The sequence below is a fragment of the Pinus tabuliformis genome, chromosome 8 (genome assembly GCF_031772625.1).
Source record: "Pinus tabuliformis cultivar Carrire ecotype Pingquan chromosome 8, CPIR1, whole genome shotgun sequence".
In the NCBI taxonomy this organism is placed as follows: Eukaryota; Viridiplantae; Streptophyta; class Pinopsida; order Pinales; family Pinaceae; genus Pinus; species Pinus tabuliformis.
The window spans coordinates 276,986,880-277,012,355 of NC_142294.1; positions in this window are offsets into that span (position 1 = coordinate 276,986,880).

Consider the following 25,476-nt stretch of genomic DNA (forward strand, 5'->3'; position numbering starts at 1 on the left):
AATGAATCAGACCATATCTTGTAAAGCATTGGCAAGAATTATCACTACTCAAACTCTCAAGATAGAAGGACATATCAAGAAGAAAAAGGTGCAAGAAGTGAAAGATCACATCAAGAAAGAAGAAATGAATCCAACCATATCTTGTAATTCAATGGACAAAATTACCACTCCTCAAACTATCAAGATAGAAGGACACACCAAGAAGAAAAATGTTCAAGAAGTGAAAGATCACATCGAGCATCAAGAAATGAATCCGACGATATCTTGTAAAGGACTGGAAGAAATTACCACTCCTCAAAAGATAGAAGGACATATCAAGAAGAAAAAGGTTCAAGCAGAGAAAGATCACATCGAGCATCAACAACAAGTTCTCCAACTTTTAAAGGATAACGCCACTTCAGTGCAAAATCAAACGAAACAACAAGTAGATCAACATCGTAGTGAAAAATGTTTTGATGTAGGTGATTGGGTATTTTTATTGCTACATCTCAAGCAAGCTATTTATAAGAAGGAAATGTTGGCAATACTACATGCACTTAAAAAATGGCGACCTTACCGAATGGGAAGACTCTTCAAGGATGAGGATGTGGAAGCATTGTTTTGTGTTATTTATATTATCCAACCAGATTGGATAAACGAAGCAAGGGATGAATGGAAGAAGGACGAAGAAGTATGGCCACTTATTCAAAAGTTGCAAAAGATCCCAATTCAAGCAATATTGCCAGAAATTGAAGAGGAAGGAAAAATCATATTGGAACCTAGAGCAGTCACAGAAACAAGAACCCGACAGCTACAAAATCGATCAATTTCAGAGTATCTCATCAAGTGGAAGAACTTACCCGTTGAATATTCCACATGGGAGGACAAGAATTTTATACAGAAGCATCAAGAACTACTCAAGCGTTGAGGACAACGCTTTTTGAAGGAGAGGGGCATGTTAGGCCCCTATAATACTAGTGTAACCCCTTATTGTTATTAGTATAGCCCACTTATTATATTGATGTACCCATGTAGTGCCCATATTGTTACTATTGTGCCCCATAGAAGCCCACTATTGTTATTATTGTGCCCTTACATTATTATTGTTATGTAGGCTCTGATTATATAATAACCCCTTAGACTCCTATATATAGAAAGGAGGTCTTTTCATTTGTATCATCCAAGAATTGTTCATTTATGTAATGTAAAGGAGGTTGCCCCCTCGAAGAGGCTGAATTCTAAGGCGGTGATCTATCTTTTCTATCGCTTCTTGAGCTGGTTTCATAACACATAGCACCTAGATTTGCAGGTAACTGTAAAGGTGCATAACGATTCGCCATATTTACCGGGATACATGGAACAACAGGAAGAAACAGAACAGCTGGGATGAAAGAGGAAATAATAGAAGGAGTTGAAAAATAGCTTTGCTGAACTGTTTCAGTGGAAACTTAGAGATTTTCTCTCTTAGGTCCGTTCCTCCAGTGGAGTCTTGATTGAAAATGATGTGGAGTCGTCAGGTGGATGACTTAACTTTGAAGTGCCTGATCTCTGTCCACCATCAAAGATCAGAACTAAACATGAAAAAGTTCTGAAGAAAAGGAGCACTTTCTCCAGAAAACGAGATTTCCTCTTTGGAGCCAGCTTCCAAGTTGTTTCTTGGATTTTTCTGAGAATGTTCCCCAGTGGAGTCGCCAATGATGTTATCACTCAAGTTGTCCCTTGGCTCCTTACGAGATACGGTCGAGGTAACCACAAACCAATCTTTCGGCTACAGGTCCTAGCCTACCCGCAGTCAGAGAGGGCTCTCTCTTTATGATTTAGCTTTGTTTTGGGTTGATTTTAGGCTAGTTATGGTGTACATGGGTTTTGTTTTGATTTTGGTGGGAAGGATGATGTTTTCAAGCAGAGTTAGGATGCATAGAGTGAGAAGTTCAAACCATTGGGCATGGAGTCATGGATTAGGGCTTGCTATTGCGTTTTCTTGGTCACAACAGGAATACGGAGTAGGATAGCTACACATAGAACAATATCAGGCTGGAATAAAGATGGAATGAAGGTCAGAGATGAAAGGCAACTAAGAATCTTTCATTAGCTGATAGAGAGGGAAGGTGAATGAAAGTTTGTCTAGGAGCAGTCAAGAATTCCTAAATAACAGTCATATGTGAAAGAAACGGGGTAAATGTTGGCTAGTTGAATTGTTTATGAATTAAACATTCAAGTACCACATTAATTGTCAACCAGGGAAAGTCTTTTTATTTCAAAGGCTACTGCGTACTGTATGTACTCAAAATCTAAAAGCATCGAAAAGTTGTAGTATACGTAATTCTTACACTATGTCATTACAGTACTTGTTAAGATGAAAGCAATTAATTAAAACTACGAATCTGGAAAGCGAAGTAATGGACGCTCTGTTGGCAGAGGATCAGGACCCTATCCTCCAGATGGGGACGTTCAGCACCTGCCCCTATAATCAGATTTACTAATGCACACTGCACTCTCATTCACCGGTGAGAAACAAACTCAAGTGATTAATGAAACAGAGTACTAGCAAAACAAAGAATACCAGAGGTAATGCTATCAAATCCAAACAGAGTACCAGAAAGAAACTACTGCACACTTACACACTTGACAAGAAAGTAAATGGGTGAATCTTGTGAGGAAGGCGGGCCCAGTCCCTCTCACAAGATTCCCCAGGAAAACGAAGACGGGATTAAGTGCTCAAAACAATTTTATATTCATCTGCCAAAAAGATTAAATACAATAGAGTTCAGACTTGCTGATGTTCTTAGAATCTCGCTTACCAACTGACCATAGACACCGACTAATCCCTTTTTCATGTAGATGTCTCCTCTTTATAGAGGAGACATCTATTACAATAAAGTATTACAGCCTATTCAATTAACCCATCTTGTCAAAAATAAGCAATTCAGAGTGCTGTTACAACAGTATGATAATACATTCTTTTCTTGAGCTTTAGCTGTTACACAGCGGGTAACTGACTTTGACCGTCTTCTCAGGATCTTCATATTCCTTCGCCATTTCCCCATGTTGTTCATGCCGACTGTGTTCTTCTTTCTTTAGACTTCCGCTTGATTATTCCACGTCAAGATTCTTTAGATAGCTGCCATCTGTTGTTCGTGGCTGTTACAAAATAGCTTGCTTTAGGTAATTGTTGTTGCTGACTGTAGCAACTACGGAGTTGCTGCTTCTGGTGTTGCAGCAACTGCGTAGTTGCTGTTTCTGGTGTTACAACAACTGCGTAGTTGCTGTTTTTGGTGTTACAGCAACTATACATTATAACTCCTGCAAGCTTAAGGCAATTATTTGACAATTTAGTCAGCGTTTCCAAGGATAAGTATAAAGATATTCACGAATATGAAATGAACAATTAAACATAGATATGCGGAAGGTTACTTCATACCTTGGGGTCAATATATCATTATAAAATAAAAGCTTTCAACTTATGACTGCAAAAGGGTAATAATACGGCAAAAGATAAGGTCAAAAATAGGTCAATTGTGAGTCCCAACATCCCCCCCAACTGAAGAGATTGCATGTCCCCATGCAATGTCTACTCTGAGTCTGAGTCGGAGAACTGGGACGAACAATGCAGATTACTAAGACAATAGCTGTAGGGAGTAACATCAAACTTGTCTCTGAAACCACAAACAGTTCATATATGTTTCCACGCTGCTGCCTCTTCTCTGTTAGAAAGTCCAAACTGGCCCTTATATTGATCACCCGGCAACCATAAAAGTGGGAACTTGAATTTGTAACCCATCCAATTCTCAACACAACATTGCACGCATTCAACATACCGAGGTACCCTTGATAATGCTACTTGCAGATTTGATGGGTTATACGGGTGATATTCCTTCCTTTCTACGGAGCAGTTATCCCAAAATAGTTTATTTGCTTTAACAGCCAATGATGCTTTGGTCTTTACATACTGCTGACAGTCTGTTAGGACCTCTGCTCGCAGTCTCATAACATGATCCTTCATATCATCATTGCTTATCATTTTTAAGTGTTGGGAAATGAAAGTGGCAGCATTCTGTGGTTCAGACCGAATCCACAAAAGACAATTCTGTTCGTTTTGGAGGCCTGAGACATAGGCGTTTTGCCAGGTAAGCTGATTCGCCAAAAAGGAGATGAAGGCTCTTAATTGAATGTCACCTACTACAGGTATCATATTCATGTTTCTTTCTTCAGACACAGCCTCATTATGGAGGTACAATTCACATAGCAGGTTTTGGTCGCTTTTGGGTGCCTCTGCAAAAGTCTTCATAAACTGATCTGCTGTGACCACTTGATGAGGCCTCCCCTCTTTGATAGCCTTCAGCTGAATGAATGCAAGCCTTTCCCTTAAAAATGTGGCATAGTTAAAGGAGGGTTTCCTTGTGGCGAGCATCCTTTGACATAACTCAAACATCTGGGACATCCTGTGTTCCAGTTCCTTAATTTCTTTATACTGGGCCCTACACTGTTCCAGTGCTTCCCAGTTCTTATAAGCATGGTCAAACCAGGTCCCTTTCTGTTGTTCGAATGCTTTGCCTTGGGACTGCTGATATTCTCTCCACCATCTACATTTCAATTCCTGAAAGCTTTCTGTTTCTATACATGCATCACTAACAGTGGGAAGCTCTGTTTGCATACATGCATCAATCAGAATCATCTATTCTGTTGAAGTGGGCTGGGATGATCCAGCATCTTTCTCTTCATCTTTAACCCGAGCTTCTTCCTCCTGTTGGGCTAATTCATTGTTCTCCAGATTGATTTTGGTGGTCCAGGGTGAATCTGTCTCTTTTTCTTCTTCTGCTCCTTGCTTCTTGCTAGGTGAATTCAATTCTTCTTTATTCCCTTCTAAAACTGTTTGCTCTTCTTCCATAGTAGTCTGGGCAGGCCGGGGTGAGTCCTTGTTTTCTTCTTCCTTTTCTTCCTGCATAGCGTCGGGAAGCTCCTTTGTTTGTTCCTGTGCAGCCTCTGAGGAACTTACTGGTTCTTGTGTGTCAGTAAGTTCTTGATCTTGTGCAACTTTAGGTGAACTTACTGGTTCTTGTGTGTCAGTAAGTTCCTGGTCTTGGTCTTGCATGTTCTCTGGATGACCTGTTGGTTCTTGTGTAGCAACAGGTCTCACTGACTGCACTTCTGCTGAAGCTCCTGTTGGTTCTTGTGTATCAACAGGGCTTTCTGACTGCACTTCTTCTGAAGCTCCTGTTGGTTCTTGTGTATCAACAGGGCTTTCTGACTGCACTTTTTCTAGAGATCCTGTTAGTTCTTGTGTAGCAACAGGTCTTTCTGTCTCAGCAGAGAATTGTGGATTTTTTACTTCAGCATCAGGAGACTCCTTTGTTTCATTTTCAGCCGCGGGGGCTTCCTTTATTGGTTCTTGTACTAACCTATATCCTGCCTGAGCATATATCTCACCACAACTTGTACACAGATATTCGATATCTTTGCTTTTCTCTGCTGCCGACGCTACTCTTGCTAAAACATGCAGGCTGAATTCTTCTTGATATGCTTCCCTAATCCTTATTATCTCTTCCTGGTAATCTTGAATCTGAGATTTCAGAAACTCAATTTCTTCTTGCAGGGCGGGTATAGTAGGTTGATCCTGTGAGACAGTCGATTCCAGTGGGGGCAGAGGTTCTGCTACGTCAATTTGATCAATATTTCCCACAGGTGGTTCTTGTGTGTCACCTGGGGTAGTGGCTGGTTCTTGTGTTGCAGCCACTTGCTCACTATCATTCTGGGTGTCGGCAGCTGGTTCTTGTGTATCAGCTGTCTTAAGATATGATGCCACGAAGCTATGAACGCTCTCCATCTCAGCCTCTGTGGGTGAGGGAGAAGGGTTTCGAGGAGTGGCTGGAGTGCGGGGTTTTAAAGCGATGGATGGTAAGCTGGAGGAATTAGGGGATCCAACTACTGCCGATTTTCGTTTTGGTAAAAAGGCAGGGAATTGAGGTGTTTTTCTCTTCCTGCTGGCTCTTGAGGTGGGAACAGTAGTCGGGGTGGTGGGTGCTTTGGTTGAAACCCTCGTTCTTCTTCTTTTTACTGGGGTTTTCTTTGCCTGCTGCATTTTTCGTTTAAGCTGCGTAATTGGGATATTATCGTCGGAATCATCAGTAGAGATACTGAGTATGGGGGCGGGAGAATTGGTTCTTTTGGGAGACATGGTTAATTCCGCTGCTGCTTGTTCATTTTCTGTAACATGCAGAGGTGTTTGCTGGGGTTGTTCGGGAATATGCTCTGTTTGCTGAGGGTTTTCCAAAGGGGTTTGCTCAGGGGTGTCGTCCATTTGTTGAGGAGGCTCCTGGTCTCGCTGAGGTGTGTCCTCAGCTTGACGAGGAGTTTCCTCTTCTTGATGAGGACTACCCTGCACAGGGTGTGGAATTCTTTCCTCCGGATGGGGATTAATGGGGGGTGGAGGGATGTTCAGAGGAAGAGCTCTGTTAATCAGCAGTTGGATTAGGCGATGGTGTTTTAGGGAGAGAGCTGGATTCTTCGCTTTCATAGCATATCGTGCCATATTTTTAAGACAACCCAGTAAATAATATGGCATGTTCAATAATTGACCATTTCTTAAGTGATTTAACAGGACGAAGTCGTGCTGGTAGATTACCTGGTAACGACCTTCGCATGTCAGATATTGCTTGACGAATTCAGCGACTCTTGGCCATGGTTGAGGTAACGACCGCAATGCTACACCTCTGCCCTTGGTTTCTACTTCCTCGCCCGGACGGAGAAAGTCTCGCTGCGCGTTCAGAATCAGGTGCTTCCTGCTGAACCACCTTGTACCAGTGGCTGGGAGTCCGGTGACTTCGGCTATGAATTCTTCCGTAACCGGAACTTGAATTCCTTGGACGACAGAGAATCCTTCTGTCAAATTGCATGTGAATTCCAGGACTTGCTGCTCGTCAAAGTCCGGAAGTCTCCTGAAATATTCTATCCATCCAGCTTGCAAGAAAATTTGGTAAATTTCCGGAAAGAGCTCCAGAACTGCTGTCGTGCCTGGTTCATGAGTGATGAGGGTTCCTCCCATGGCTGTTGTCTCGGTAAATCTTCAGAATTCAGGGCCGAGCTACCGATTTCAACTCAGAGTATACATCACAAATGGTAACATGCTGTAGTTTTTACATACAACCGGGAGAATTAAGGGTGGCAGTGGTTGGCGTGGTTTACCATTATGGAAATTGCTTTGGTAACCCCCCCCTTCCTACGTGTGAATGATATGATTGGGAATGCAATCATTTGATGGACCTATCAACCTTTTTCCGCTTATCTATTATTTAATGCTTATTCATAAACATGCGTACCTTCGTCCTTTACCTTTTTTTTGATCGCTGCATCAAAAAGTCTTTTCTCGTCTGCTGTCAAATTATAATCATTACCGCGGATCTGAAAGCACGGGAATATGGGTGATTTATAATGATAATGACGGGAAGTGACGGTGAGGTACTGTAATCATCACGAAAGGTGGTATATTTCGTGTGGAAAGGATATTTTGGATCAGGAAGCAATATCGTGGCACCGAGATTGGTGTTGCAGCAACAGAGAATTACCGTTGGGGCAACTGGGATTAGGGGAAAACGTTTGTAAAAACGGGGAATGTGCTGGAGTAATGGAACTAGTGTTACAGCAATAGGAATAATGTTGGGACAACGGGAAGTGGTGTTGCAGCAACGGGGATAATGCCGTAGCAACATGGTGTTGCAGCCACGGGAAATGGTGTTGCAGCAACAGGAAATGGTGTTGCAGCAACAGGAAATGGTGTTGCAGCAACAGGAAATGGTGTTGCAGCAACAGGAATTCGGAGTCCGCCCAGTAATTCCTTTTGAAGCCTTTGCTCTCAGCTACTACCCCATGCTACATCTGCAAAATCTCGAAATATAATATTGCAATCCTTGGCAGGATTTATTAGTTCCTAAAAAAAAAATGTCTAATCCTAAAAATTACATAAATAATAGAAATTCAAGTGCTTTGAGGGACAGCAAGTTCCCCTGGAAAAGAATACTGTTTTATTGCCATGCAAGTGGCTTTAAAGTCCTCTTTGGAAACCGGCCGCTGATACAACCAAAGTCGGTAGCCATTCACTAACAGTGGTGTTCTGCTTCCATCAATTGTTAATAATCTAACCGTTCCATTTGGGAAAACAGTATCCACTTCATACGGTCCCAGCCATCTTGTTCTCAGCTTCCCTTGAAAGTTCTCAAAACGTGAGTCATAAAGTAGAGCCCAGTTACCTTTCTGGAACTACTTTTGCTTAATGGTTCTGTCATGCCATCTGCTCCTTTGTTGCTGTATCATAGTTGTTTGGTGGACGGCATCCAGTCTTTTCTCGTTCAGTTCCTGCAACTGTTGTAACCTGGCTGTCTGTGCATCAGTTAAATCAAGGTTAACAGCTAAGGCAGTTCTTAAGGTTTTAATTTCAAATTTTACAGGAAAAATAACATTCTTTCCAAAAACCAATTCATAGGGTGAAAATCCTGTTGTGTTTCTCCAAGTGGTTCTGTAGGCCCAAAGAGCCTCGGGCAAACGCTGAAACCAGTCCCTTCTATTCTCCTTTATTGTTTTTGTTAAGATAGCTTCTATGACCTTATTTGTGCTTTCCACCTGCCCATTTGCTTGGGGGTGTTAAGGTGTGGTCATCTTATGCTTGATATGATATTTCTGAAGCATATCTTTGAAACCGTGAGAATTAAAAGGAGGTCCTCCATCAGTGACTAATTCTCTGGATAGTCCAAATCTAACAAAGATTTCTTCAAATAAGAATGTTAGTACTGCTTCTTCATTAGCTTTAATGAGTGCTTTGGCCTCTACCCATTTAGTCATGTAATCTGTGCATACTAAAATGTAAACTCTTTGATTGGATGGAGGATTAATGGGACCTACAAAATCTAATGCCCATTTCTCAAAGGGTTCGAGAGTTACCTGAGGGTTGAGTAGCATTTCATCCCTATGGTTGGACTGGACCATTCTTTGGCAGCTGTCACAAGCCTTCACATATTTTCTAGCATCTTTAAAAAGTGATGGCCAGTAATAACCCATTCTAAGCACCTTGTGAGCTGTTCTTTTATCTGCAAAATGTCCTCCACAAGGACCATCGTGACAAGCTTTCAATATATCGTAAATCTCATCTTCCCCAACGCATCTCCTGATTTCTTGATCTATTCCTGTATGGAACAGACACCCGCTTATCCAGCTGTACCTAGCACTTTGCTGGATGATCTTCCTTCTTTCCCTGTGTGATAGGTGTGATGGTAATTTTCCTGCAACTAGGTAATTGGCAATGTCTGCATACCAAGGTGAGTGAGCAGATACTGCAAATAGATACTCATCAGGAAAAGAATCATCTACTGGAACATTTTCATTGGTTTTTAAACGAGAAAGAAAATCAGCAACTACATTTTCTTTTCCTGGCCTATCTACAATTGTGATATCAAATTCCTGTAATAGTAATAACCACCTGGTGAATCGAGCATTAGTAATTGATTTATTCATTAAATACTTGATGGCCGAGTGGTCAGTATGCACAAAGGTAGTATAGCCAGTAATGTAATGCCGAAATTTATTAATAGCATATATAACTGCTAAAAATTCTTTCTCAGTTACTGTATAATTGAACTCAGCTGGTGTCATGTTTTTGCTGATGAAATAGATAGCATAGGGGAGATTGTTTTCTTCCTGACCCAGGACAGCTCCAATTGCCGTGTCTGAGGCATCAGAGGAAATGTGAAAGGGTAATGCCCAGTCAGGTCCTCTCAAAATAGGAGCTGTGGACAACTGATGCTTAAGTTTATTGAATGCATTCTCACAGTCATCAGTCCACTTGAATTCAGCATTTTTCATTAATAACACAAACAAAGGAGAAGCTATTTTAGAAAAATCCTTAATAAATCTTCTGTAATACCCGGCATGTCCTAAAAAACTTCTCACCTCCGTTTGTGTTTTGGGGATAGGAAGGTTCTGAATCACCTGAATCTTAGCTGGGTCGACTTGGATTCCTAAAAATGAAATGAAATGACCTAATACAATGCCCTGATTCATCATCATGTGGCACTTTTCAGTGCTTAAAGCGAGGTGTGCTTCAATGCACCTCTTAAGTACTTTTTCAAGGTTTTGCAGGGCATCTTCAAAGGTCACTCCATAAGGAGTAAAGTCGTCCATGAATATTTCTAATGAATCGTTTAACATATCAGAAAAGATTCCTATCACCGCTCTCTGAAATGTCGCTGGAGCATTACACAACCCAAATGGCAGTACTCTATAGGCAAAGGTTCCCCATGGGCTGGTAAATGTGGTTTTGTCCTGATCCTGGGGTGCAATCCTGATTTGGTTGTATCCACTAAACCCATCCAAGAATGAGAAGAATTTCTTACCTGCTAAATTATCCAATACTTGATCAATAAAAGGTAAAGGGAAATGATCTTTTTGGGTTGCTTTATTTAATGATCTATAGTCTACACATACTCGCCATTTCCCATTCTTCTTTGGTACAATTACGAGTGAAGAAACCCACTCGCTGTCAGATATTGGATATATGAATCCTGCATTTAAAAGTTTTTGGAGTTCCTCCTTCACAATTTCTCTGAGGTTAGGGTTCATTCTTCGTTGGGGTTGACAGACTGGTCGGGATCCCTCCTTAATGTATATACGATGAGTACATAATTCAGGGGAGATTCCTTTCATGTCTGTGTAGTCCCATGCGAATGCCTCTTTGTTTACTTGGAGTAACTTTATTAATTTCTGTTTTTCATCATCAGTCAAATCAGGATTTATATTCAGCGTTTTACCAGGTTCAATTTCAACTGTTGTGCTCTTGGAAGAGTTGCCTAATGCCGTCTGGCATAAGTTTTCATCTTTCATATTCTGCTGGGATTCAGGTTCTAGGATTGTAGTGAAGTGATTAAATGTTTCTGAATTAACCGAAGAGGGTTCAGAAATAAAACTGCTAATTAGTTCATCTTCGGTGGAGTCTTTAAAAGTCAAAGCTTGCCCAATGGTTAATATTGGTTGGGTTTCCTCATCCTCATAGTCTACCCATATAGAATTGTCACTGTTAATCATGGGAGTGGCATGGGGATAGAGGGTCAGCTGTTTAGTCTCTTGTCCATTGGAGATGGTCATTGATCCAGATCTACAGCTGATGAAAGCATCAGTTGTAGCCAACCAAGGTCTCCCTACAATCAACGGATGACCCCCCAACTTTGTTTTGGTTTGTAAGACCACAAAGTCAACCGGGTAGTTCCAGGATTCTACAGAGATTATAAGGTCTTCAATGACCCCTTCAGGTTTGATCGTAGAACGGTCAACTAATTCTAAGATAGTAGGAGTTTCCCTGATAAAGTTTTTCAGCTGGAGCAATTGAGCTGTTTCGAGGGTCATGATATTTATTGCAGCTCCTAAGTCTACTAAGACTTTAGAGATAAAGGTTTTTCCGACCTGGACTGTTACTGTAGGGTGACCAGGGTCACCATACTTGACAGGATAATCTTTTTCAGTCATTAAGGCAGTTAATTCCCCCATCACATGAACTGTGAGGGGGTCCTTAGCCTTCCTTCCAGGTTTCTTTACACAGATATCTCTAATAGTTCTAGCGTATATAGGAACATCCCTTAGTGCTTGCAATAATGGGATTTTGACATACAAGTTCTGTAACTCTCCTAAAAGATTGAAGGTAGGTTGTTCAGGTGCTTTAGTGAGAGTCAGTCTTTCAGGGAATGGTGGATCTACCGTTTGGTCATTATTGTTAGGTGCTGATTCTACTGTTTCAGTACTATGGTTAGCTGGTTTCTCTTTTCTAGTCTCTTCTTTGTCAGAGTCCGTAATGTCATCTATAATAGGTTCAAATATTCTCCCTGAGTGAAGGTGGATATCATTACATTGCAGGGGAGAAATAGACTGACTTTGAATGTCAATAACTTGCAAGGCCTTATTATTATTTGGATTGGGGTTAGGTTGTACAGGCAGCTGTGGTCTCATTGCCTGATTATTCGGAGGATTATTAGATGGTAAGGAAAGAGATTGTTGTTGTTGAGGAAAGGGTATCTGTTGGGCTGCCCAGTTTGGGTTCCATTGATTAAAGTATGGTTGTTGGGGGGCCCAAGGATTCCACATAGTAGGGTCAGGAAAAGGGATATTTGGCTGCTGCATAAGTGGAAAGTTCATTGTGTTGAAGGGTGGGTATTGCATTTGATTCATGGGTGGGTAAAAAGGAGAATTATTATTCCAACGATTGAATGTTGTATTAGAGCTCGTACCTTGTCTTTGCGGCCATTGCCTCCTCTGAGGCATTAGGTACACCGCTTCAACTTCTTCTTCAGTTGTCTGCAGTGCTGCTTTGATTCCAGGCAGAGAGGGGCATTGCTGTGTTTCATGATCCTTCTCGCAGATTGTGCATATAGGCATCCTATCCAGTGGGCATTCTCTAAGTGGATGTTTTTCTCTGCATTTTGAACAGAAAATTGCTAGAGCAGCTTCTACTTCTGCCTGTTTCTTCTTGACCTGCAGAGCATCAATCTGTGAAGCAAAAGAACTTAGCATTTCAGTTTTAAATTCCTCTAATAAGTTACCTATCTCAGCTCTTGTTGCTCCTCCACTGGCTGACTTCTGAACCCTTGAATACACATTATCTCTGCTTTTCGATCTGCCTGCCGCTCCCCTTGAACACCGCATACAGAGCTTAATAATTTCATCAAAGGGTTCTTTAGAAATGTCCCCTTTTCCAAGCATGTTCAGCATGTCCAGGCAGTCATCTCTTACCCCTTTCGGTAGTATGGTCTTCAAAATGTCTTTGCTCATATTAGGATGATCAGACCGCTGCAGATTATACTGTAATCTTTCCACGAAATCTTCCAAATTCTCGTCCTCTTTCTGGACCATTTTAAACAATTCTTCCTTTCTTTCTCTTGTCCGGCAGTAGTCTTGATACTTAGCCAGAAATCCCTCTTTCATTTGGTCCCAGGTGGTGATTGCCTGAGCTCCCAAGCTAATAAACCAGCTCAATGCATTCCCTTTTAGTGTCGCTGGAAACAATTTCAACTTCTGATTAGGACTTATGTAATCATAGCTTCTACACAGTATGTCGAATTCGAAGAGGAATTCGTCCGGATCTTCGGAGGACAACCCATGGAAATTGGGTAATGCCGAGAGTGGAATATTTTTCATGGGGGTTGTTCCTCTCGGAAGTTCCCCAATAGGGAATTACAGGGTAGAGAGCGAGTTTTCCCCTCTCCCTTCTGTTCTGTTATCCTCCATCGGTATTTTCCCTGAATCACTCGCTTTATCTTCTGTGTCTTCTGTTTCTTCAGGTTCCTCTACCGGTTCCTCAGTGTACTCTGGTGCTTCCAGCTTCCTCTCAGGTCCTATCACTTCCTCCGTCTGTTGGTCTGTTTGTGAGGAGTATTGGATCTGGGGTCTCCGGGAACTCGTCCTCTGTGATGCTTCGGCCTTAGAGATGATTTCGTCGATGTAAGTCTTCCTTCCTCCTTTGCCGCCTGTAAAATTAGGTTTCTTGCGTCCTCTCATACACCTGTTATTTTCACAAAGAAACCATTAATGCTTTTAGAATTCTTTAGTTGCCTTCCTCGGCAATGGCGCCAAAATGTTGGCTAGTTGAATTGTTTATGAATTGAACATTCAAGTACCACATTAATTGTCAACCAGGGAAAGTCTTTTTATTTCAAAGGCTACTGCGTACTGTATGTACTCAAAATCTAAAAGCATCGAAAAGCTGTAGTATACGTAATTCTTACGCTATGTCATTACAGTACTTGTTAAGATGAAAGCAATTAATTAAAACTACGAATCTGGAAAGCGAAGTAATGGATGCTCTGTTGGTAGAGGATCAGGACCCTATCCTCCAGATGGGGACGTTCAGCACCTGCCCCTGTAATCAGATTTACTAATGCACACTGCACTCTCATTCACCGGTGAGAAACAAACTCAAGTGATTAATGAAACAGAGTACTAGCAAAACAAAGAATACCAGAGGTAATGCTATCAAATCCAAACAGAGTACCAGAAAGAAACTACTGCACACTTACACACTTGACAAGGAAGTAAATGGGTGAATCTTGTGAGGAAGGTGGGCCCAGTCCCTCTCACAAGATTCCCCAGGAAAACGAAGATGGGATTAAGTGCTCAAAACAGTTTTATATTCATCTGCCAAAAAGATTAAATACAATAGAGTTCAGACTTGCTGATGTTCTCAGAATCTCGCTTACCGACTGACCATAGACACCGACTAATCCCTTTTTCATGTAGATGTCTCCTCTTTATAGAGGAGACATCTATTACAATAAAGTATTATAGCCTATTCAGTTAACCCATCTTGTCAAAAATAAGCAATTCAGAGTGCTGTTACAACAGTATGATAATACATTCTTTTCTTGAGCTTTAGCTGTTACACAGCAGGTAACTGACTTTGACCGTCTTCTCGGGATCTTCATATTCCTTCGCCATTTCCCCATGCTGTTCATGCCGACTGTGTTCTTCTTTCTTTAGACTTCCGCTTGATTATTCCACGTCAAGATTCTTTAGATAGCTACCATCTGTTGTTCGTGGCTGTTACAAAATAGCTTGCTTTAGGTAATTGCTGTTGCTGACTGTAGCAACTACGGAGTTGCTGCTTCTGGTGTTGCAGCAACTGCGTAGTTGCTGTTTCTGGTGTTACAGCAACTACGTAGTTGCTGTTTTTGGTGTTACAGCAACTATACATTATAACTCCTGCAAGCTTAAGGCAATTATTTGACAATTTAGTCAGCGTTTCCAAGGATAAGTATAAAGATATTCACGAATATGAAATAAACAATTAAACATAGATATGCGGAAGGTTACTTCATTCCTTGGGGTCAATATATCATTATAAAATAAAAGCTTTCAACTTATGACTGCAAAAGGGTAATAATACGGCAAAAGATAAGGTCAAAAATAGGTCAATTGTGAGTCCCAACAGTAAACATGATCATTTAAGTATGCATATTCATAACCATTTCTGAAGAAAACATATAGAAATAACAAGAACTGAGCATAGGGTGTAGCCAAGCAAAACCTAAGCTATTCTTCTTTCTTGCTATTTAGATGGTAACACAATGATGGCATAACCATATGTAAACTGTAAATAGAGGTAGGAAAACACTTATTGAGCCATGTAGTAGCACGGGAATTCCACAGTCACTCTTTGGCCATTAAATAACACAATAGTCAGTTCTTCATCCAAAGCATTCCAGCAGTATTTGATCACAGAGCTCTCAAAATATACAGCGCAAGTCTCGAATGAGGATTATCAACCAACCAACCCTTTAAACAATGAATTAGGGTGGTTTATATAGAGAAAATATCCAAAATATCTATTATAGAAGACCTTTAAACAGATTTGAGGGAAATGAGTTCTTTAACCTAATCTTATTCTAAAATTAATGCAAGAAGATATTTATTTGAGTTGAGCTGGAGGCAGTTGTATCAAAATGAGTTAATATGGTGTCCTTGGTGGCTCGGTACAGTGTTTCTGCAATAACTGTGTCTTGTCTTTTATCTGCACTTCTAAGGCGGTTATGCTGCTTTTAGGTGGCTTTAATGTGCACTAATCCCGATTTGATGAGCTTTGAATGGCCTTTACTGCTTCTTTGACTTTCATGGAGGCCTTTAATGTTCACATGCTTTGGTATTGCCGATCTGATACTCTTTGCCGCTTCACTGATACTCTTTGATTGAATCTGGGCTTCATCTTTCCTCTGATACTCTTGAAACTATCAAGTCGCCCCTTTTCTACCCTTTCAAGGAAAAAATAACTACGGCAAATGCTTTTCGTGGCCTCTAGAATGCTATCGGCGCTGGCTAATTGAATATGAACATACCAGCATACCTTTAGTTCTCTAGTTCTGTTTATGTTGTCTTTTTTTTTAGTTTCTCTGTTTCCAGCGTTGCCTCCTGCGAATTTTTGGGTTTTGCAGGTAGCTGAGCAAGGAAGCTCTCCATTTTGAGCCATTTTTCTTAGCGATGCACAATTAGCGCTAATCGCGCATCGAAAACTGCCTTAGTTTCTCATTCCAGGCATCCTTTGCTGGGATTTTCTCCCTTCGCACCTTTTTCGGTGATGACATTAGCATGATGTTAGCAGTGGGTCCTGCTACGGCAGGGTGATGTGGCAGTACGGCAGGGTGATGTGGCAGCTAACTGGTTTGACGACGTGGCACAGGACACGGTGGTAGGGTAGGGACGGAGGGACAAAAGGCGGTTTGTGGTTTTATCGGATCGCCTTCTGTACGAGGGCAGTATGTGTTAGAGCCCTTCCAATGCAATCGCGTGGAGACACGCGTCTTTTGGTACGGTGGAGAAATTGCTAGCCTATCGGAGGCTAACCGTCGGATGTTGGGGCGGCTCCGAAATCGCCGAGAGCCGTTGGATCTGGGCGGGCAGATCGGAGGGCTAAGGAGTATGAAGCTGGCGGCAGGTTTATGTGCGAGGGCCCGCTCGAATATTAAATTAATATTTGCGCGACGGGGGCTTTCGAACTTTGGGTTTGTGGGAAATGCGGGTTTTACATGGTTTGTGCGCCGGGGGTACAGTTTAATCAAAATATTTAAACCCAACCCGAAAATGTGAGCGCGCAGGGTAAAACATTAAGGTTTATGGGTAAGAGAGGGGAAGGAATGGTTATTAGTTTAACCAGAGGTTAAGCTAACTCCAGGTTAAGACGTGGAAGGGCTAATGCCAAGCTCCAAATGAACTCAACATTTCCCCAAACTACTGTTATAGGGCTATAGTGCCATGGGATGGGAGTATGTACATAGGGGAGCTATTTAGTGCTTTTTAGTAAGGGGAAGGGGAAATAGATAGGGATTTACAGAATAATGTTAGAAGTTAATATGAAAATGACAAGAAAGCGCTAAGTTTAGAAATCTTAGGCCACTAAAAAGGGAAAAAAGGACTTATAGAGTGAATAAGAGTATTCCTAAGCAAAGCAAACCTTTACTTAGGCCAATGATATGACAAATGATGAAACTTAAGAGATATCAAGCAGATCTTGACCTCTTTGGGGGGGTTAGTGAATGATTTGGGAAAATAAGGAGAAGGGGAAGTTAGACATGCCTCGCTTGAGCTCCTCTAAATGAAAAACTGCCTCATCATTGTGATCTGAATAGGTATAAAACTTGAAGATATGAAGTGGATCACATAACTTGATTCTGCAACCACAAAACTACTTACCCAGCCTACTTACCTAGCATTTTTTCTTCTTTTTGCATGGGTGCACTTAAACTTGCAGACCCTGATTGTCTTCTTTTCTTTTAACTGCCCTCCTATCTAAATGTACCCTTATATCTTCCAAGGGCCCAGATTAAGTAGTTGGGCTCCTTCATTTCTCTACCTAGCTACTCATCTGCCAAGCTTAAACAGTTTGGATAGATATTCATTCTCTATCTTCTAAAACAAGCAATTTAAACCTAGGGAAGCCAAGATTAAGCTGTTTGGCTTTCCCTTAACTGAGAAATCTTTCAAAAATGGAACTTTTGTAGCATGGAAAAGATGAACATTTTTGGCACTTCCACTGTCAATCATGAAATATGACACCTATTGCAATAGGTGGCTAACACAATGTTTTCCTATATGTGATGTTATGGTTTTAGGTATTTAATTACCATTTTGATCTATTGAATGAAGTGATTGGATTATACTACATAGATGTTGTAGATCTTTGGGTTGTGTTCTCTAATTGTACAAGTTCTAATTATAGCGATTAGAGCTAGGATTGGAGCATACATGCCAAGAAAGGAGAGAAGTTTGTGAAATATTCCACGAAGGATTCATCCGATTTTCCATTTACTTTATGGAAGATGTTATAGTCGTTTCTTTCTATTTTTCTAGGTCAATCTATGAGGCTTAGGGAAGACATTTATGTCCGTAGTCATAGATATTGTACAACAATAATACTGACAAAAAAATCAATATAAGGAGAAATAAAATAGTTCAATTTCCATCTTAGTTTTACATCAAAATTTAATGGGAGAGATAGAGTAATTGAAAGTAAAATAATTTTAGCTTACTCGTTACCATAAGGGATATATCTAATTCGTTCACTAATTTGAAGTTGACAAATTGCATGTAGTAGTAGTAGTAGTAATAATAATAATAATAGCAATACATTTCTATATTAAATAAAATTAAAAATATTAACTTAATTATAACTTTATTCACAACTCTCTGCAACTCAATATGGTAGATATGTTGTAGTGTCCTACAAAAATTATTTAAAAGGGTGAAATTAAACTAGCCTAGATCCATCTTAAATTGGGATGTACCGAGTGTTGAGAGAGATAAAATCTCTTTTGACTCTAAAAATATGTTTACATCTCAAGAGAATTGAACCTCTCATCGCTTGGTAGATCTTGACTTAAGATGGATCTAAGTTGGTCTTAAGTTATTATTGTTATAAATTTTAAAATATTTAATATATGAGTTAAACATATATACATGTAACAATATTCTTAATCATGGATATTCACCCCCCACATTATCATGGAGATAGTTTCTCTGACAAAAACATGGGCCAATACCATGGCTTAACAATACTACATGCCCAATATGATACCTGTTCATATGACAATTGATTCAATTAGTTAATTTAAGATACATTAATTAAAAGAGCATAACCAAATTGGAGATAAATATAAACTCTTAATATATCAACACTATTATGAATATTATCGCATATTCTATAGAGGTTAAATCTCTACCATCCACCTAATAACTATTGGTAATTAAATTAAAATTTTGGAGTTTATATTCTAAAAAAGACACACCTACTGACCTAATTAATAATAAAAAATTATTTTACTATCAATTAGCATAATTTTATATAAACTTTGTATGAAGAAAAATAAGATAATTAATATTAAATTTTTCATATATATATATATATATATATATGAAGTGAAACTTAAGAATTTATTATCATTAAAATGGATCAACTTAGATCCATTTTAAATCGAGATCTACCAAAAGCATAGAGGAATCAAATCTCTTGAGATGCAAACTTTTCCTCAAGTTTTTCACTCAAAAATATGTTTGCATTTTGAAATATTTGATCCCCTTTGGGATTGGTAGATAAGTATAATAGATCTATGCTAGTTTAAAAGAATTATGTACCATTATTAGATATTTTATTTACATTATTTTAATACTTTTTTTATGTTGTATATTATTTTTTAATCTAAATTATTTTTTTTATTTTTATTTTTATCTCACAGAGAGAAGCTTAACAATTCAATATGAGGGAAGTGTTGTAGTGGTTGTAAAATGATGTGTTAGATCAAATAATAATAATAATAGTAATAAAACATAATGTCAATTCAATTTAAAAAATAATAATAATTACAATATAATAAACATAATAAATGAAGTGAACTCAATTTATTACATTGTAGTAGTATTTATGTTAATAAATTACAAACAAGTTTTTTCCAACCAAAAAATAAAATATGCATATTACATTAAAGTAAATTTAGATGATAATGATTCATACTAGAGACTATGATACTCAAAACATATAACTAATAAGCATATTAAAGATAAATAAATTTAATTAATAAATATATATTTAGAAATAAGAGTATTACTATATAATGAGATGTGAAATATATGCAAAATCTAAATAATATCTATAAATTGAGATCAATTTTACTATTCCTCAAAGAAGGGTTCTCGGGAGTGGGCTTAAAACCCCCTCCCCATCCACTTTGATATGATGGGGAGGAAATTGAAAGGAGAGTGTGGTTTATCCCTAACTCGTCATCGTCAATGTATGCACATCACTTCATATGTGAGAGTAGGTGATATACAAGTGGGGAATCATCATTCGAGCAATAGTGATGGTAGGTGAGAGTACAAGAAAGATTAATTGGAGGTTGTAACACCCCTATGGCTTTGGTTTTTAAACATTACTATTTTTAGCCATTGAACTATTATTAGATTGAATGGCTATGGAAGCCATGATGGGACTTATGTGGTGATGTAATTATTTCATTATTATTTTGAGTTAATAAATAAATTATTTGGAAATATTCAGGAAAAAGCACTATAGTTTAGAAGATTTCTTGCTAGCTTAGAAAAAAAATTTGGTGGTCAAGTCCACATGATGGACCTTTCCTAAAAGTCTCCTAAACATCTCTAGGATAAAATAATTAAAAGAAATTAAATTAATATAATGGGAGAGAGGGAGATTATGTTAATCACCTAGTTGGAGAGAAATACTAAGTGGGGTGGAATAAAGCACCGCACGAGAGAAAGTCATTGATGCAGGAGCATTAGACCAAGCTCATGATGAAGAAATGGAGTCGAGCTTGACAATGAGGTGGAATGCCCACATGTTGAAATAGAAAATTCATTTTATTGATTTTGTTAGAATTATAAATATTTAATGTAAGTGTAGGATTGGAATAAGTCAAAGACTAGTAATAAAAGAGTTATTCCCATCATAATAATTAGTTCACCTAGTTGTACATTCGACTTCCCTCATTTGGTAGGGAAGAGGAAATGCACCATTGACTGAGGTTTGTGAATAAATGAGGCATCGAACAGGAGGAGGGGTAACTCTTCTCCTTCCTCCAATTTCGTATGCTCAAAATGAATAAAGAGGAATTTATGCAGTAGTATATATATTCATAAATATGCATTTTCTCATCGTTGGGTTCCACCCAAACTATGCCTGTGCATTTTTTTACATTCCAGAATTTGTGTGACCATATTTGTAATGTCATATGATTTTTAACATTTGATTTTCGAGCAGTGGTTGTTTACATGTGTCCCAATTACTGGAACCTTCAAAAATTTCACAACTCCTCTGTTTTGCAGGCAGTGGCATGCCCTTTTCACTTGGAACATGGATCTTTTATGAGTGAGAGTGTAAATGTCACAAGGAGAGGAGGGAGGAGATCATTCCCTAAGTGGGAGATCTGCTAAGACCATGTAGAGTCAATTTGTAGAGCGCAAGTTTCTTCACCTTCCAAAAAGTATGAAAGAAATTTTTTTTGAAGGACTACATAATTATTTCATAGCACCTACATAATTTTAAAAGAATACTATGAAATAATTTCGTGGCAGCTATATGTTTTCTATTTCCCGTTATTTCAAGGGAATTTTAGAGTTTTAGTTTTAGTGTTAGAGGATCATTTTGGCCTATCCATCCTCATGAATTTATGGTATTAGAGCTACATTTTGCATTGGTGTTGTTGTCTAAGGTATAGGGATATGGATATGTAATCATTAAAAACATGAGGTCAAGGAGAGAGACCCGCAGCTAATGTAAAAATCGAAGAAGAGATAAAAAAACTTTCAAGCCTATTTAGAGGCCAAGGAAGCAAGTAGATATCGAGACCTTAAGGCCAAAGATACCAGTGGATTAGAGGAGGAAGAAAGAGCAGAAATAGCAACACATTTGGATGAAGCCTTGCAAGACAAGTTATTGAGCTCAGTGTTAAGCTCAAGTTCAATACCAAAACCTAAATTATCTACCTATGATGGTAGCCTTTTAGCTGAGAATTTAATGGATTGGATCAGTGAATTACACAAGTAATTTGAGTATGAGGAGATTCAAAACGACAAGCGGGTAAAAATATTTGTAACTAAGTTGAAAGGCCATGCTATGTTGTGGTGGGACAATATGCAGCATGAAAGGAGAAAACAGGAGAAACAATTAATAAAGAGTTGGGACAAGATGATAGCAAAGACAAAGAGAAAATTTATGTCTAACAACTATGAGATAATCCTCTATAGGTATGTGAATGACCTTAATAAAAGGTTGTTGACAGTTAGAGAGTATGTTTTATAATGTGAATTTGAGGGCAACTTCTCTTGAATACACGCCAGATAAAACAACATGGTACGTCCATGGTTTGAAGTTGTAGATTCAGGATGAGGTTAGCATGTCTTCTCCCTAGACGATGGAAAAATCATATTAGTTTTCATTGAAGGTAGAAGAGAACATAATCAGGAAGCATAATTTAGGTAGGGGTCATAGTTTTGCTAGAGGAAAATTATGGAAAACTGAAAGAGGGAAGACTTCAACTCAAAAGAATGATGCAAGTAGCCCACTATAGCAAGGAAAACAAGAGAAACGTGGTGACTCCAGAGGAGGAAGACCTTACCAGAGAGGTAGAGTTAGTCTAGGAAGAGGCAAAGAAAATGTTTATCGGTGTTACAAATGTGGGTTGTTGGGTAACAGATATTTTGAGTGTCCTAAGAATGAAAAAGGAGGATAGTGAGAGGCATATGTAGCTCATAGAGAAGTAGCATAAGCACAAGAAGCTATGGTAGAAAATTCTCTAGAGACGAGAGAATATTTGATGATGAACAAAGTCTTGTTGAAACTAGGCAAGGAAACTGTTGAACCAACACAAAGAAAATCCTTATTTAGGATTGTTTGCAAGCCCATAGAAAAGTGTTGCAAAGTGGTGATTGACAGTGGAAGCACTGACAATCTAATTTCCACTGAAATGTTGGAGAAACATAGATGGAAACAGATGAAGCACCCAAAACCATATAAAGTTTTGTGGTTATAGAGAGGTCACCAATTGTTGGTGAGTGAGTAAAGCGAAGGGGAGTTCTAGATATGAATATATAAGGATATGGTAGCCGATGACATCATGTCAATGGATGTCTACCACCTCTATTGGGAAGAGCTTGGAAATTTGATATGGTGCATGATGGAGAGAACAACACCTATAATTTTGAAAAATATGGAGAAAGAAGAGGTTAACTATGTGGTGGTGTGCAAACCAAAGGTAATAAATCCACACAATGAAATTCCAATATTACCTATTGAGATTCAAGAGATGTTGCAAGAGTTTAGTGATATTGTACTAGATGATTTTCCAAGTGAGTTTCCACCTAACATAAGTATTAGCCATCACATAGACTTGATACCACAAGAAATCCTTTTGAATAAATCTACTTACCAAATGACAGTCAAGGATAATGAGGAAATAAGGAACTAGGTTCATGGATTGTTGGACAACATGTTGATAAGGGAGAGCTTGAGTCTATGCGTTAGCATACTTGGGTACCATTAAAGGATGAGAGGAAAACTAGGAAAAGTAGGTAAAAAGCATTGTTGTCAGGAGAAAAAGTAATTATGCAAAAAATGGAGAAAGAAGAGGTTATCTATGTAGTGGTATGCAAACAAAAGGTAATAAATCTACACAATAAAATTGTAGTATTATGTATTGAGATTCAAGAGATGTTGCAACAGTTTAGTGATATTGTACTAGATGATTTTCCAAGTGAGTTTCCACCTAACATAAGTATCAGCCATCACATAGACTTGATACCACAAGAAATCCTTTTGAATAAATCTACTTACCAAATGAAAATCAAGGATAATGAGGAAATAAGGAAATAGGTTCAAGGATTGTTGGACAACGGGTTGATAAGGGAGAGTTTGAGTCTATGCGTTATCCCTGTAGTACTTAGTCCAAAGAGTAATGGAGGATGTAGGATGTGCATAGGTTTGAGAGCAATTAACAAGTTCACAATTGGATATAATTTCCATTGCCATTGATGGATGACATGACGGACTATTTAATTAGGGAAGTATACTTTTGAAAGGTTGATTTGAAGAGCGTTTACCATCAGATCTAGATTAGAGAAGGGAATGAGTGAAATACAACTTTCAATACCAATATCAACCGATATGAATTGTTGGTTATGCCATTTGGACTGATGAATTCACCAAGAAAATTCATTCGGTTGATGAACGAGGTATTGAAGGAGTTCGTTGGTAAGTTTGTTACTATTTATTTAGTAGATATTTTGATTTTCAACAAAACAAAGAACACCATAGGCATGTAAGGTGTGTTCTAGAAAGGCTACATCAAGAGAAAATATTGATTAATATGAACAAATGTACTTTCATGAGGTATGAGTTTGTATATTTAGGCCTTGTCATTTCAAAGAATGGACTGCAAAAGGGATTTGGATAAAACGAATGTTATTGTAAGTTGGCCATCACCTAGGAACATTTTCAAAGTGGTCACCTTTCATGGTTTAGCTAGATTCTATCAAAATTTCATCAAGAATTTCAATGATATTTGTGCACCCATCAGTGAAATAATCAAGAAATATGTATAACCATTTTGTTGGACAATAGAAATAGAAAAAAGTTTTAGCTCTTGAAGATGAAGATCACTAAGAAACTTGTGTTGAATTCACCTGAATTAAATCATCTTTTCGAAGTCATATGTGATGATAGTGGAAGAACCAATGAAGTAATATTGAGTCATGAATATAGACTTGTTTCATATTTCAACTATAATTTGGATGATTTAAAACAAAAATAATCCTCTTATGACAAGGAATTTTATGCGGTGGTTCAAGAATTGAAGTATTGTAGACACCGTTTGATGCCAAGGAAGTTTGTTTTGTTATCTCATATTTTTTTATTATAATATATAATGCAGCAACACAAGTGAAACCATAAGAGTGACAAGTGGGTGGAATGCCTACAACGTTTCACTATTTTCTGAAACATGTGAGTGGACAAGAAAAAAAGGTAGTTGATGCTTTAAGCAAGAGTATTCTAATATTGAAAGGGTGCCATGTACAAATTTTGGGCTTTCATTATTTGAAGGAATTGAATGTGGATGATGTTAATTTTCAAGAGGCCTTCGACACATGCAGGTGCCCCATGAGTAGAGATAGCATCCCATGCATGGAGTTTATGTTATAGGATGGTTTTATTTTTAAGAACAATAAGTTATGTATTCCTTGTTATTCAATGAGATATAACTTATGCGAATAGAAAAAAGAACACAATTGAGGACTAGTGAGGAAATTTGGTTTGGACGAAGCACTTGGGCAGCTAGAAAAATTGTATTTTTGGCCAAAAATGAGGACAAACATGCAGAAATATGAGGTAAATTCAGAGTGTGTCAACATGCAAAGGGGAGGAGTCAAAATGCTAGACTATATACTCATTTTCCCATTCACGGTAGACCATGGGACTTGGTGAGTATGGACTTTGTTTTGGGTTTATTAAGGAAAAAATGAGGTAAGGACTTTATACTTGTAACTGTGGAGTTATTTACAAATATGGCTCATTTCAACTGGGGTGGTACAACAGTCAAGCACTCTTACACCTAGAGGGGGGGAGTTCAGAAATAATTTGAAGAAAATTGTCCCTCCTTTCAACTCACAAAAGAGGGGAAATGTCAATGAAATTGATAATGATTGTCAGATTGAAAGTCTCGACAACATTAGTGAAGAAACCAGTGGGAATTTTCATCAACGAGTGTGCATCAAAAAATTCGCCAGTGGGCAATCGAAAGAAAAGTTAGCCATGAGCAGTTTTCAAACACAGCAAAAGCAACAATGAGTTATTTTTCAACATCATCAGCCAATAGGTGTTCTCCATATTTTGTCAGTGGACAAACGATACTGATTGCAAGAAAAGGACAGATGGATCATTTTACAGCTTGGCACGTGATGGAGTTTTCAAGCGATATT